General features: G+C 38.1%; 2 long non-coding RNA genes across 4 annotated transcripts in view; one reads left to right on the forward strand and one right to left on the reverse strand.

Moving 5' to 3' along the window:
- The window catches only part of LOC309693787, a 96,279-nt gene that overhangs the window by 35,539 nt on the left and 46,559 nt on the right, over positions 1-14,181 (reverse strand). The gene's annotated exons all lie outside the window — the stretch shown is intronic.
- On the forward strand, positions 944-4,031 carry LOC309694404. 2 transcript variants are annotated; one of them, XR_014272867.1, is made up of 5 exons: positions 944-1,189; positions 1,611-1,674; positions 2,048-2,200; positions 2,572-2,659; positions 3,252-4,031. It is a non-coding gene; the product is annotated as an uncharacterized lncRNA (long non-coding RNA). The 2 variants fall into 2 exon arrangements; XR_014272868.1 differs by lacking the exon at positions 944-1,189 and having other exon boundaries at positions 1,209-1,674.

Below are 14,181 nucleotides of genomic sequence, written 5' to 3' on the forward strand. Positions count from 1 at the left end.
AACATGCTGTCAAATAAAAAATACTTTGAAGTCCAGGCACAAATCACTTTAATTGACTAAAGCTGACATAGCAGGAGGGGCAAAAATATGAAATGTATAATGTGACAGTATGTAAAAAAAAAAGAAAAAAAAAAGAGTTTACACAACAAACATGAGCTCCACATTTAACTGATTTCAGCAGACCGCTGTTCAGATAAGAACGTGTGGGAGAGCGTAAACACCCAGTCAGCATATAAACACTCGAGCTTTTTTGCTCTGAAGTCCGCCACAACATAAACAATAGGGCAGTGGGATGGCATAACCCTATCAGGATGAAATGGGGGTATTTTTTAAAATCTTTTTCACTGATCAAATATGAGCTGGTGGAAATAAATAAAGTTAAATACATCTAAATGGAAGTTCAGGTCAGCATTAACTGCAAATCTGAGTGCCTAAGTTGTGCTTGTGAACTTCACTCTGTTTTAAAATGAAATGACTTCATGAATTCCATAAGTTAAAGGTCACAATTACACTTCACTAGGTACGAAATCCCTTTTCAACGCTTAATTCCCATTCCAATAATATTTGCATGCCATAGGCCTGTTCAGTCAAAGACACAAGAGCCATCATTATCTCATTTAAGTGGCTGTACCTTCCATTCTTTTCAGGTGCCAATAAAAGGCAAGCTTTATAAGAAGCGCTGTCAAAAACCCTGTTAAAAGAACTTTGATCACAGATTTAAATGCCTGCGCATCTAGCGGTCGCACGCAATCCAGATCACCCAGTATTCAGAGAGATGGTTTAACATGTGCGGCAGCTGAAGACCAGAAGTTTGTCCCTCTTTGACCTGCAAATGCTTCGATTGAAACTCTTTTCATACTTTTTTTTTGTCCTTTTAACCTCCATTCGTCATCATTATACACTGAAAAAAAGGGACTGGCCATCTCTTGGATTTATGTAAGCATCTTGCATGTATTTAACACAATTACCTCATGTTTTAAAGATAAATGTAACTATATAGTGTAAAAACTACATGATATGCAGAAAGGGTGTATTAAATTGTTCATATCATGTTCAGGTGAAGTAAGTCAATAAGATAGCAACGTTAAATCTCGTGAAACCACGCGTGATTTCATCTCGCGGGCTTTGGATCGTGGTTCAAAAAAGGCATCCATCTCAGTCAAGTCGAGCAGCCAACTCTACGTTTTTGGTATGTCTTGATTTTTTGAATTAATTTTTACCATATTTCAGCCAAATGTAGTTAAACGTCTAGAGTGTCGCCATGTAACATGCTAAAAAAGAGCCGTTAGCTTATTTGCTGTTTTATCTGTTATCAAAGAATTGGCGCTTTTTCATTTGAATTTGTCTTTGGCACAAGAGCCGTAATATCACATTAAACCTAATTACGAGGCACTCATAACATAATTTGGTTTTCTGTGTGAATAGATTTGTCAACTGACTCTTCAGTTACATTGTGTATTTACTGCACCGTGGTGTTAGTGAGATTTTGGACATTGAACAGCTTTAGCTAATATCATCAGCGGTATTATGCTAGCTTACATCCCTACCCCTCCTGCCCTCACCTGCTGTCCTTTTGTTTTTGTTTTTGTTTTTTTTTGCTGCACATTGAGAGACGACCTCTATTCTGCATTTCACCAGGAGTCAGCTGATGGATTGTGGGTTCAAGGTGTTATGGTAAGAAAGTATATTCTATTTTCGCTTAAGGTTTCTGTAACTTAATTATAATAGGTTTTGTATAATTATTAGGTGCATGCATACACAAATAGACCACCCTATTAAAACAACTGAGAAATCCAAAATCTGCCATAGGTTTAACTTATACCTGTATGTATTGTCAGAAAGGTGATTACTGGACTCACATTAATGCACACTTGAACTAAAATGAGGTTGTAACTTGTGGGTTCTTGGGTTGCAAATCAGAAACAAACATCTTTGGATTTTTTTAATCCCATAAGATCTGGAAACACAGTTTTTATTCAACAAAACATTACTGATTAACCAAGCACAGTGCCTGCTGTTATTTCAAAATTTCAAAATGTTATTTTAGATGAAATGCAGCATTCCAGTGCATCCCAACCATGCCTTTACAGTCAAGGTTTCTGACGGAGCTGAGTTTCTCTCTGACAGTCTGCTGAAAGTGTTTGCAAAGTGATCGGGGGAACAGTGCACAAAGCTAAAGGATGTAGCTGCCATGATGACAGTAAGAACTTTAAAATTCTTTAACTACAAAGTGTATATGTATTGCATTAGGTCAGTAAAAGATTTTTATGCTGCATCCATTGAAACAGTCAACTATTACCTGTGAGTACTGATTCCACTAAAAGGATGCCATAATTTTCGTCATGCATTTACTGGCCCACTGAGAAAAAATTATCTTTTTTTAAAAATAAATGTTCTGGAAACTATATATCCATAAAGTTGATGTCAAACAGGAACTTTTGCTATTGCTTTGTAGATGCTGGTGTTGCATGTTGACTGGTTTAAAAAGTCAAGAGTTTTTGTCTGGGATCATTTTCTTCTGTGCTACTGAAAAGTTCACAAATCTCTGTTTTCTTTGTTATAATACTTTAGGATGACGTTAATGCTCGAAGGGAGTCTCATCAAAGTGCTCCGCATCTGTGTGAAAGACAATTGCAACATCTTGGTGCAGGAGTTCATGGTGAGTGTTTTATGAGTAGATTGTGGCTTTGCAACATTTAAAAATGCATTTAGTTATCCACTTGATCCTCATTGGACTGGTTAGGACCAGTAGTCCTCTTTAATAATTTGAAGTTCACATGAGGCCTGGTAGTGAACTCGGCCGCCGGCCCTTGAGGCCCCACCCCTGTATTAGGGGTCACATCAGTGTGAAAAAACTTTAAATTTGTCATTCTAGTGAACAAAGGAAAATCCCCCCAATATTTACATTAGCTTTTGTTTGAAAAAAAAAAAGACCAACTGACCAACAGCTAACCAAATTGTGGGGCTGAAAGTCTAAATTCTAACATCTTCTGAGTGACATAACCTGGATTTCTGATGGGCCGGTGTCTTTCTAACAAAAACTAATGTAAAGCATTTGAAATTATTATGTTTTTCACCCTCTCTTAGAAACTCTGTTAGACCATGAATGGCAGCATGGCAGGCCACTCTTTGGCTATAGCTATTTACTATGTTGCTTGCATTGGTTTAAATTACTCTAACATTAGAACTGGTAGATTCAAAAGAGATGAGTTTAAAAAGGAATCTTAAAGAAATGTTTTGTGTTTAACCAGGACTTGACTGAGGCCACTGCACAGATTGAGAAAACCACAATGAACATCTGTCTCCAGAGGATGCACCAGGCAATGACTTTTCTGATGTTGGCATCATCATCGAGGGTATAGTAGTTCTTCAAGATCTGGATAACGTGACCTTTGCAGTAGCCATGCTGTTTGGACCTTTTTTATTCCTTCAACATGAGTTACCCATCACAACTCTGCTACACTTTTGAGGTGATTCAAAGGGTGGTAATGGAGTTGGATGCAACTCAGCTCTCAAGAAAAGCTCACAACTAAGACAAAACTGCTCCTGTAACGAAGCTCACTGTTATGCATGTGAGGTGACCAGCTCTAGGTGAGAGGACATTTAAATCTCACACTTGTTCTGCTGCATTTTTGAAGCTCAATTCCAGGAACGGATCGCAGGGTTCATTTTTATATACTCTGCAACTGCCATGAGGACGAGCTGTTTTTGTTGTTGTTGTTTGTTTTTCCTTTTGCTCTGTACAAGTTCTCTGTTTGTCTGTTTGGCAGCATTTTTCAATTTCTGTTTGTATTTTTTCTTTCTTTTACTAGTGAAGAGATGTAGCGTGAACAGTTATACAGTCTAAATATCCCATATGGGTCGTGTGAAATGGTATTTTCAATTTCATTCAGTTGAAGTAAAGAACGTTGAATATTTCTAAGTGTGCTGTTTTGAACCAAGATGTCACAGTATGATCAGTGCTGTAATTTTTGACAGTCACTGTATCAATGTTATTTTTGCGTCTCTTGAATAAAGGTTTTGACCTGCAAGTGCTAATTTCTTTAGTTATTGGGGTAAAATGGGAGGTGTTAATAGGAAGGTGTTTGCCAATTCAGTAACCTAATTTAATGTTAATGGAAACTAACATTTCCTCAAATTGTTTAGTTATAATTGTTGTTTAACTGAATCTTGACGTCAGAGGCCTTAAATAGAATGTTTTGTATTGTCCTGTAACATTTTTCAAAAGAAACAGTCTAATTTCTTTGCTGTGATTGATTCCAGAGAACACGGAAGAACTGACATTATTTAACTGTTGATTTATATAGATTCAGTGGAGGAGTAATGTCAGTTTAATTCTTTACCTACTGTCAATGCAGTGAAATTAGACATTTTGTTTTTAAAGGTTACTGGTGGATGCCAGCAACCATCTTGGAAGAGAACAATACAATCTGTTATAAGGCCTCCATTTGAAAATTGTGTATTTGATACTAGAATATAATAGCAAAATGTAATTTGAAGATAACATGTAGTATTTAAGTGACCAAGTAGTATTGGGTAAAAGTTATTGAATGGTGTTGGGATAAAGTGAAAAAATTGTGAAGGATTAAAATATTCCAAGAGCTCAAATTACTTCATCAAAACATGTTTAAGTCACATTTTATCAACACAAATTGCACAGGTTTATTGAACATGAATAAATTGTGTTAATTTAACTCAATTGTTTAAGTTGCTGCCAAAGCAAAACATCTGTGTGCAACAAATGTCCACCATTGAATTAAGTAAATCCAACAACATATTTTTTTCAGTGTATACTGGATGTAATACGCTTTCTTATTCATTCCCGATATTCCTGTGTAAACTTTGAGCACTCACTACGTTAGAAATCCAACTTACAGTAACTCACTGACTGATGTGGTTACATGACTGCTTGTTGCCGTGAGTGTACCAGTGTGGTCATCTTTAATCATCACAAATGGACCAGTCACATTTGCGAAACATGTAGAAAGACTGGGTTCTTTCTAAATGACAAAAACAACAGGGAGCGTTCAGGGCCCATAAAAAAAAAAATCACTGTGAATGAGCTAGCTGAAAACTGTGCTCTCGCTAACCACTTAGAGGCTGCAATGCTACAAGGTAACGCTAGCTAAGAGTCTAAGGTGATTCAGTGTAGCTTTAAACGAAGATGACGGCTGCAGTTATCGGTGCATCGTGCAGTTAACATTTCTAAAGCATCACAAAAAGTGAGGAGACTTCAAATCCTACGAAGACTTCATGAATTTGTTTGCTTTCAATCTGTCCACAATCTGTCCCGCTGGATCTCCTCTCATCCTCTGTGTCCCCTCCTTCCTTCAAACCATTAGAGACAAAAAGAAGCCATGAGCTCATCGATCATACTAACCTCCTGCGTGACCTCTTGCCAAATAACAGCCCCCCCCGCCGCCCCCCACATTTAGAAAAGCAGGTCTGCTCCATGCTGCTCTTTGTCTGCGCTCTTCCTGCGTTTCTCAGAGCAGCATTGTGAGACTCTCAACAAGTGGCTCCTTTAGCCGTTGCAGCAACAGCAGATCGACGTGTTGAAACATACATCCTGCTCTAAATGGAGGTTTGGTTGCAAACAAATGCAAATAGAATTTTTGGTATTTTCACCAGATATCACACTGTTAAACAGCAAGATTATACTGATGTCACTTTTCCGGAAAGATAATTTCGAGCTGAATACCTGTTTCAAATGAGAAACTTCCAAAGGTCTCTCCTGCGGGGCACTGATTTATTGAGAACACATGAAAACTCTTCCGCTTTCATATCACTGAAAATATTTACAGTTAGGGGCAATAACTGCACTTCCCGACACAAGAAGACAAATGCGTGAGCTGTTAACGGCAAGAAAATACCGATGAAAATACCGTGGGTGAACATTGGCTCTCCACGTCTTCTTTCCCTCTAAAGTGTTAATTTCTCACAAAAGAAACGAGTCAGGGGTACTGATACGTTTTCTGTGAGGTAGGAATCCAGCTGTAAACAAATCTAAAGTGGGTGTTCAAGTTGCAAAGAATATATTTGCATGATAAGACAGGACAAATCATGACGCACATGTTAAAATGCTGGTGAATTTAAGTAATTCTGGAGCTTTTGTTGGACTCACGAGCAAAAGGTCACCCAGTTTATCGATAGCTGCCGTTTAATTTTGCATGAACTGTTATGAACTTTTAGCTACGTATAAAAATGCAAATGAATTCAGCCACAGAAATGTTTCGCAACTGCTGATTAACGATAGATGGACAGAAATGATGTGTGTGAGCGCTGAAGTTTTATGGCTTCGGTTTTAAGGCAGATATTTGTCGAAGGAGCAAATATCCGTTGGAAAGAGGCATCTCCCAGCAGAGGAAGGTTGTGACTCATTCACCTTGAAGAAGAACATTGCTGGCGGCTGAGTCACCGGGGTCACACCCTTACACACCCACCAGCCACTCAACCGGTTTCATTTCACACACACACAAATTCAAGTATTACAACATGTCTGTGCTTTGTGGGAACACGTGCGTTGTGTGCGATAGTGGTTCATTCAAATCCAAGTTAAGTGTTAATGTTAATATTTCTCTTCTGTAAAAAAAATACATTACAAATAAAACCTAACAAACCGCCGATGGATTCAGTTCTGACAAAAAGGGGACATCTGTAAATATTAAGCTGTTAAGGCGAACGGTATCGGCAATGTGTGGATGTAAAGAGACGATTTACATTGTTCAAAGTAATAATTAAATTTAAACTTTTGTGCATTTACTGCCACATTTTTGCATGCGCTCTGCTTTTGTGTGTAAAAAAATGCAGAGAGAAACTGTAAATGTTGATGTGCTTAGTGCTAATTAACACACTTTTAGACAAATTTACAGACCACATTAACAATTATAAAACAGCAATAATTTATTTTTTATTATTAACGTACTCAAACTTTAGCTAGCGCTATACATCAGAAAGTATTTGCTGTCTTAACTTCACAAAAACACCCAAATCAGCTGCTTTTAATGCTAATGCTGAACTGCTGGCAGTTTACACAATCATTGTACACACTGTACACATCTGCACTACAGCCGCTACAGTATTTTCAGTAACCTGTTTTTATTTATTCTGCTCTTTTTATTAATATGATTTCCTTTATTTTTATGCTTTAGATTTTATAAAGTGTTATGTTATATGCAATATTTGCTTCACTACATGCAATATTGTGGGGGCTATGAACCTAAGAATTGCATTGCCGGTATTGATGTGCCATTGTTACACGTATATGACAATGATAAAACTTGAACTTGGATTTACGTGTGCAAAGGCATAACATGGATCGAGCATCCTGTTAGCTTGTGATCCACATTTTTAGGCTACACTGGCTTCAAAGTAGCTGGATAAAACTACAATTTTTCACTGGTGCTACAAAAACAACTCTGACATTATTTAACAAAATTTGAAAAATCACATTTATATATTAGGAAATTGTTTTCCAGCGTACATTGTGGAGACAAAGGAATCGGTTGGTAGATGAAATTCAGAGCTGGGCCGACTTTACTCTGTAATCGTTAACAGAAGGATGTTCACAAAGCCTGAAACAAAAGCATGCTGGTTAGGAAAGAATTAAATGTTAATAAACACATTCACGAACAGTGGAAATGCACAAGCTTGTATTTAAACTCTCTGTACAAACATTTTACATGCAAATTATCATTCATCATGTTTTCTGTTTCGTTTTTTTTCTGTACTTAAATCATGGAGGTAAGATGAAGATAAAGGCCCAGCTCTCTTCAAAAACTACAAAAAGGTTAATAAAGCTAAATTCATTAAAAAGCCATTACCACTGCACTGCCATATATATTTAATATAAGTATAAAATTGATGCCCTTTCATCTCTTGTGGATGTCATTACTCTGTGGATCTTTGTTCAGTAATTGCAGTGAGTCTGTCATCTTTGGCTGATAGATCAGGCCGTCCAGTTTTTTGTAAACCTGTGTCACAGATCCTGTGTCAGAGGACGCAGCATATACATCCTCAATTACTGCAGCCCACATGTACTTGTCTTTATCCAACCGCTGTGCCTCTTTTTTGGATCCCACCTCAGACACTAGTTTTTAAATTTCTTAGTCATGAATCTCGTGAACGTCACGGCAACCTGCCCGGCCTCTCGCCCTGTTATAGATGGAGTAGCATGCAGCCCCACCATGATCCTGAGTAGGATAAGTAGATGAAAATGGATGCACGGATGGTTGAAAATGATTTTTGCTGCTTTTGCTTTACAGCAGCAGCCTCGCTTCTCTGAAGCACTGCACCACCCTGTCCACGCTTCACCTCCAGGCTAACATATTTCATTGCATAGATGAACGGAGGTGCAGCAGCTCATGGTCGAACATTTTTCCAACATCATACACTTTCCTTTCATCACCAGGCATTAACATTTGAATGTAAACCCCCTCGGCGCTGTTTGAGATCAGAACGAACAGATTCTCCTGAGGGTACGCTGTTATTCACTGCGGCGCTCCTCTTACAGTCAAACTGTAAACCGTGAGTGTCATCAGTGTGAGCGTGTTGAAACCACTGACCTTGAAAGACATGCTGATTTGTACTAAATGTTAATGACGATCAAATAGAAGCCTGTCATTAACTGACATTTTTGCCTCTTTCAAATTATACACATAAATGGCTTGGCTTGTATTTGTATAGCGCTTTACATGTATGTAGCAGAAACATCCAAATTATTATTTGTTGTTCGTCTTGTACCACTCACCCCTCTGTCAGCATCTTTTAGCTCCTTTCTAATGCAAATGACAGTTACAACTGCACCCTTTACATTTGAGACGTTTACCCCTCAGCGTACAATTTCAGACGAATTAAATTGAAAAATGGTTAAATATCAATGAATGCTTGCTTCGTCATTTCATTTTTGGTCTAATATTTGTCATAAAGGCTCTTTTAAGTAATTATTTAGACAGATATACATATATAGAGAGAATTATTGTTATTATTGTATAGGTCAATACCAACCAAACTGCAGGTTTCTTATATGGGACTTTGCAGCTCACTGCGGTGGTCCTGTAAGACAGATAACTGATCCAGCTTCTATTTTATTGAAACACAGCTTTTGTAATTTGGGTGTACGTGCCTACTCTCCAGGTCATGTAGACCAAAATGCTGTAGTAAAGTAGCAAAACGTGTGTGTGGGAGTTATTTTTTGATTCATTACACTATCAGATAGGCTAACACTAAAGGTGTTTTGAAATATTTAGAAACAAACTGCAAATGAAACATGAATAAATCAAAGAAATGCCTTGTATTTGTGCTTGTGTCTCGCAGCAATTTCTATTGGGCCCCCAAATTTAACAGGCTTTATAAAACATAATCCGCCTTTGACTCTGCTTGTGTTTTCCCCTTGGGACATTAGGTAAGTGGATAATTCTAATGTTACATTTATTTATTTATTTAAATTACACTACTAGCAGGAGACCTGGGGTTTTCCCCACCACACAGCCTTTATTAGTTTTAAGTTCCCGATTGCCAAGTTTGGGTTAACACTGTAAGCTGCTTTGGTGCTTCATGGTTCGACTCCTCTCTTGCAATCAACATAATCCAGTCTTAAAACCTTATTAAATTTATAAATCATCATTTACTGATGTGATTGTTCTTTAGATGAACCACAAGTGAAGGAAATCAGGCCCAGAGCAGAGTCAAAATAGTGACTCTGCGAAGAAAGGTTTCCCTCTCAGCACACACGCCTACATTCAAACACATGCAGCTCAAGCTACACGCTATGAAAGAATGCCCGTGTGAAGCAGACTTTCCACATGGTCGGCTGGCTCTTCCAGTAACCGGATGGCACACTTCCCTCTTTTCCATGGAGGGAGAAAACTGAGGGTAAAAAGGGTGTGGACAATTAAAATAGACATTTCTCATGCTGCACGAGCAAACAATTTGACTCTTCTCACTGACAGCTGTGGTGGACAAAACTTGCAAAATATGCTCTACTGTTGCTTAGCCTTTTTAAATAAGATAAAGCACAAAGTGTGACTTCCAGTTCAAAGATGACGAGCTCAAGTGTCGTGAAAATCTGCCATAGGCTTAGCCCCAAAGTTAACATGAAGGAGTCAGTCTGACCAAATGTTCAGTTGAATTTCAATTCAATTTTATTTATATAGTGCCAAATCACAGCAACGGTTGCCTCACGCTCTTTATATCGTACAATAATACAAAAAGAAACAGAGAGAACGCCAAAAACCTTATGACCCTTACTGAGCAAGCGCTTTGGCAAGAGTGGGAAGAAAAAACTTCCTTTTATGCACAAAAATAAACCTATGAGCCTCCTCAAAGGTCTTAAGTTGTTATTTTATGTGAAAAATGTGTAAAAATCACACCAGTAAACCCACACCTAGCTTCAAAATGATCTTACAAGCATGCGAGTATCTGTTTTTTTCATATAAGCTAGTTCAGAGTTTCAAAATGCCAATCCTCTTCTTTCCAAATAAAAATAAAACAACACAAATTTCTTTAAGAAAAAAACTTTTCGGAGGATCTGAACCATTATTCCCAAACAGCAATCTACGCAGAGTCAAACACAATGCAAATACTTTCTTTGTTCCTGTCTTTGTGCTACCAGCAAACAAAGCACAGCTCAACACCCACAAACACAATTTCAAACAACAGCTAAATTACAAATGAGAGAAACAATCGTGTGTGAAGCGAAATTAAGCCGTGCATGGCTGCATTCATAAGGCATCATTTGCACCACACCTGGATTTGCCACTGAAAAGCAAAGTAACGTGGAAATTATGGCCTCACAGTGAAGATGCATATGTGCACAGGTAAGACAATTCCACTGCAACAAGCCAGCTTGTACATAGCCAAGTAATAGTGTCATCTGGCATCACAGGGTTGTGTTTTTGTTAGTTTTTACAGGGGGAGGTTAAAAAAATGTAGAAAACGGGTCATAAAAGTGAAAAACAGTAACCATGTGCATGCAGGTTATTACTGGGCTCTTTCCTCAAAGGTTTTTGTGTTTTCTAAATGAAAGAAAACATCACGAAAACAAAGGTAGTCTGTGCAACATAGCAATTTCAGCAGTAACAATATATGTCCCTGTCAGTACCAATGTTCCCACATCAAGTATACGTAGACGACAGGGCTGCAATCTGGGGCTCGAGCCTGCTGCATCTCTCCCCTTTTGCCTTGTAATGAGGGCTGACTCAAGCAGTGATTAACTGCGATCTGGCTTACGTTAAACACCAGCAGCTTCGCTAGCTTCAGATAAGGATTAAATATTTTAACATGGGACTCTAAGGTGGAGGCTCATTTGATTCACTTAGTTTGTCAAGTCTGTTCATGAAAAATACACCCAATTAGATGGAAATGAATGAAGAACCCTGAAAAGTACACCCAATTATAGAAAAATAAATGAACATCTCCAGGAGGGAAACCTTGTTAGTGTAAAATGAGTAAAAGTCTGTCCGAGCTGATGAAAGTCATAGAGAGCTGCAGAAATCGTGACTAATCCCTGACAGCTTATTTTGTGAAGTCGCCCAGGGTGGAGATGGAGATTACAGTGAAGCAAGAAGCAAACAAAGCCAGTGTAATGCTTAAACACATAATGAGATGGATTTTTGCCTCTCGTGGCTTGTAAACCCAACTTTTAAATTCACCCTCAACTCTGTACAGCTCAACAAAACGTGAAGCACGAGGCCTGTAAATGTGGCTGCCAAGACGCCACGGTGCCTCGGCACCGGGATGAGCAGACCTCCCAAACACTCGTGTACCTGGTGCATCACAGAGACCACAGCGATACGAGCACCCATGAATATGTATAGGCGTGTGTGTGTTTTTCTTATGTATAGAAAAAAACCCTCAACAACAAGTAGCTGTAACTCAACACAATGCAAAAACTGAAATTTACACAGTGAGATTGGTTCCAGGTGCTGTTGGCTCACTGCTGTCCGCTGCCAAAAGGTTAATGGTTGGATCATTTAGGAATAATAAAAAAAAGTTGTTAAGTTTGTCATATTATTTAAACAAGATTGTCCAGACGTGAGTTAGTCCTACTGAAATGTTTTATTTATAATAATTCATTGTTCAAGGAGGAACGCTGCTAATTATTTCAACCTTACAATCAGTTTTTTTTGTTGTTTTTTTTACTCACCACTGTGAAATTAACTCCCAAAATCATCCTCTAAACACACACAAAGATAAAATTAAAGATATTAAAAATATAAAAAAATAAATACAAACGTATAAAACTGATAAAACTCTGAGAATGGAGCCTAAAAGTAAAATCATAATCTTAAAATCTCAATTATAACAAGGTGCAGGACTGTCCTTCAATGAATGAAACACACCTGAATATGTTTATACTCACAAAAGCCCTTTTATTAAATAAAAAAAATTATAAATCCATAAAAAATAAATAAATAAAAATATACCCTCTTATTATTTAAGCCTTGTGTTTATCACATAAAGCTAATTTAACAAACTACTGTGAGAAAGAAATACTTGGTTGTGGAAACATTGCTAAGAAATCTAATACACGAAACACGAGAGGCCAGATGTTTAGGGAGGCTGGGAGGCTTTTTTTTTTTTTAAATATGAAATTTCTTAACATGAGAACATTACGTTGATTTAATCCTTAATTGCTCAGGAGCAGAAACTCGAGTAGGTATTGTAAGTCGGCATGTGCAGTACCTACTCAGAGCTTTCTTTGCTCATCTCTCTTACCCCTTTACTTTCTTACTTTATTATTAAGACGATGAGTATATATAGTTAAATATGACTATTGGGAACACCCAGTTGTCATAAACCAGAATTTTCCCTTTGTTTTATCACACATGATAAGGATTGTGTGTGTTTTCCCTCTTTGTTTGAAATCAAACTCCTCTCAGCCCTGAGCTGGAACGCAATATTTAATTCACCTTTTTGTCAGTGTTGAGTTTCACGTCTTGGGCGAATGCAAATCAGGTACTCTTCACATCCAAAACTGGCATTCTGTATTTTATTTACCTTCACCATATTAGCGATGGCTAGAGGGCAACTTCAGCACATAATTAAGGCGAGAAATTATATAAAGATTTGCATCCAGGTTTCCCTTAACCCTGTGGGTTTAACTCCATTTCTGTTTTGAGACGTATTCATCCATCTGCACTCTCTTGATCCCCAGTCCAAACCACAGCGATGACTCATGGGTAAATGAGCTGAAAGAGGCGGGGCCCGTGAGGCCAGAAGGAGGGCGGCAGAAAACGGACAGATTAAGTGAGAGGGAACGGTTTGTGGCGGCGAATCACAGAGATGCAGTTAGAATGAGACTGCTTGCGGGACTTGGAGACACATCAGGCGGTGCAGTTGCCTAGAATAACAGAGTCTGTCAGGATGACGAGCATGGATGGTGGTCCCTACAAGTAAAGCCTTTAATAGTAGATCCTTTTCCAGAAAACAGGGAGAGGAGATTTCATTTTAATTCTGGAAAGGTTTTGGGAGTTCATCCAGTGTACATCCACAGAGGATACTAAAACACTCTCAGATGGATGAGAAGTAGGAAACACTACTTTCATTCACATTTATCAGAAGGACACTTTGGTTATTTATATTTTTCTCCCCGACACAACCTCACTATTCTCCTACCATGGACACTCTTAAGCGAACAAATGTGTATTATTCTGCAGATAAAAATAGTCCCCCAAGAATACGCCAATTCATTATATGTTCTTTGTGTAATTTAAGAAAACACAAGATTTATTAAAACTGAGTGCAGCTGGGGCAAGGACATCAGAACGGTTGAGAGTTTCACTGTTTATTATTTAGTCAATTTTAAATACTGGTGCTGGCTAATGTTCGCTGTATTGGGTCTTAATTTGTAGGATAGAATAGAATAGCTTAAAGACTGACATTTCAAAAGAGTAAAAAGGCCCTGAGGGGAAACCCATGGGCTGGTTGTGATGAACAGAAGCACTAAATCACTGACTTATTTAGGTCGCCAGACAAACACACCACATGCAGCATTCATTGAGTTTCACATTTAAGCTTAAAACAGGAGAAACCTGCACGAAGATGAAATAATTTTGAATTGCAAAACAAAATAAGGTAGCTGTAAACGCATCTTGTTTTTCAATCTTTCGAAAGATAAATCTAGTCTCCATTTAAGACGACCGTGACCAACAACAACCCGGTGATGCTGTAGATATTTTA

The sequence above is a fragment of the Aulonocara stuartgranti genome (assembly GCF_965226115.1).
Source record: "Aulonocara stuartgranti genome assembly, chromosome: 18".
NCBI classification, from domain to species: Eukaryota; Metazoa; Chordata; class Actinopteri; order Cichliformes; family Cichlidae; genus Aulonocara; species Aulonocara stuartgranti.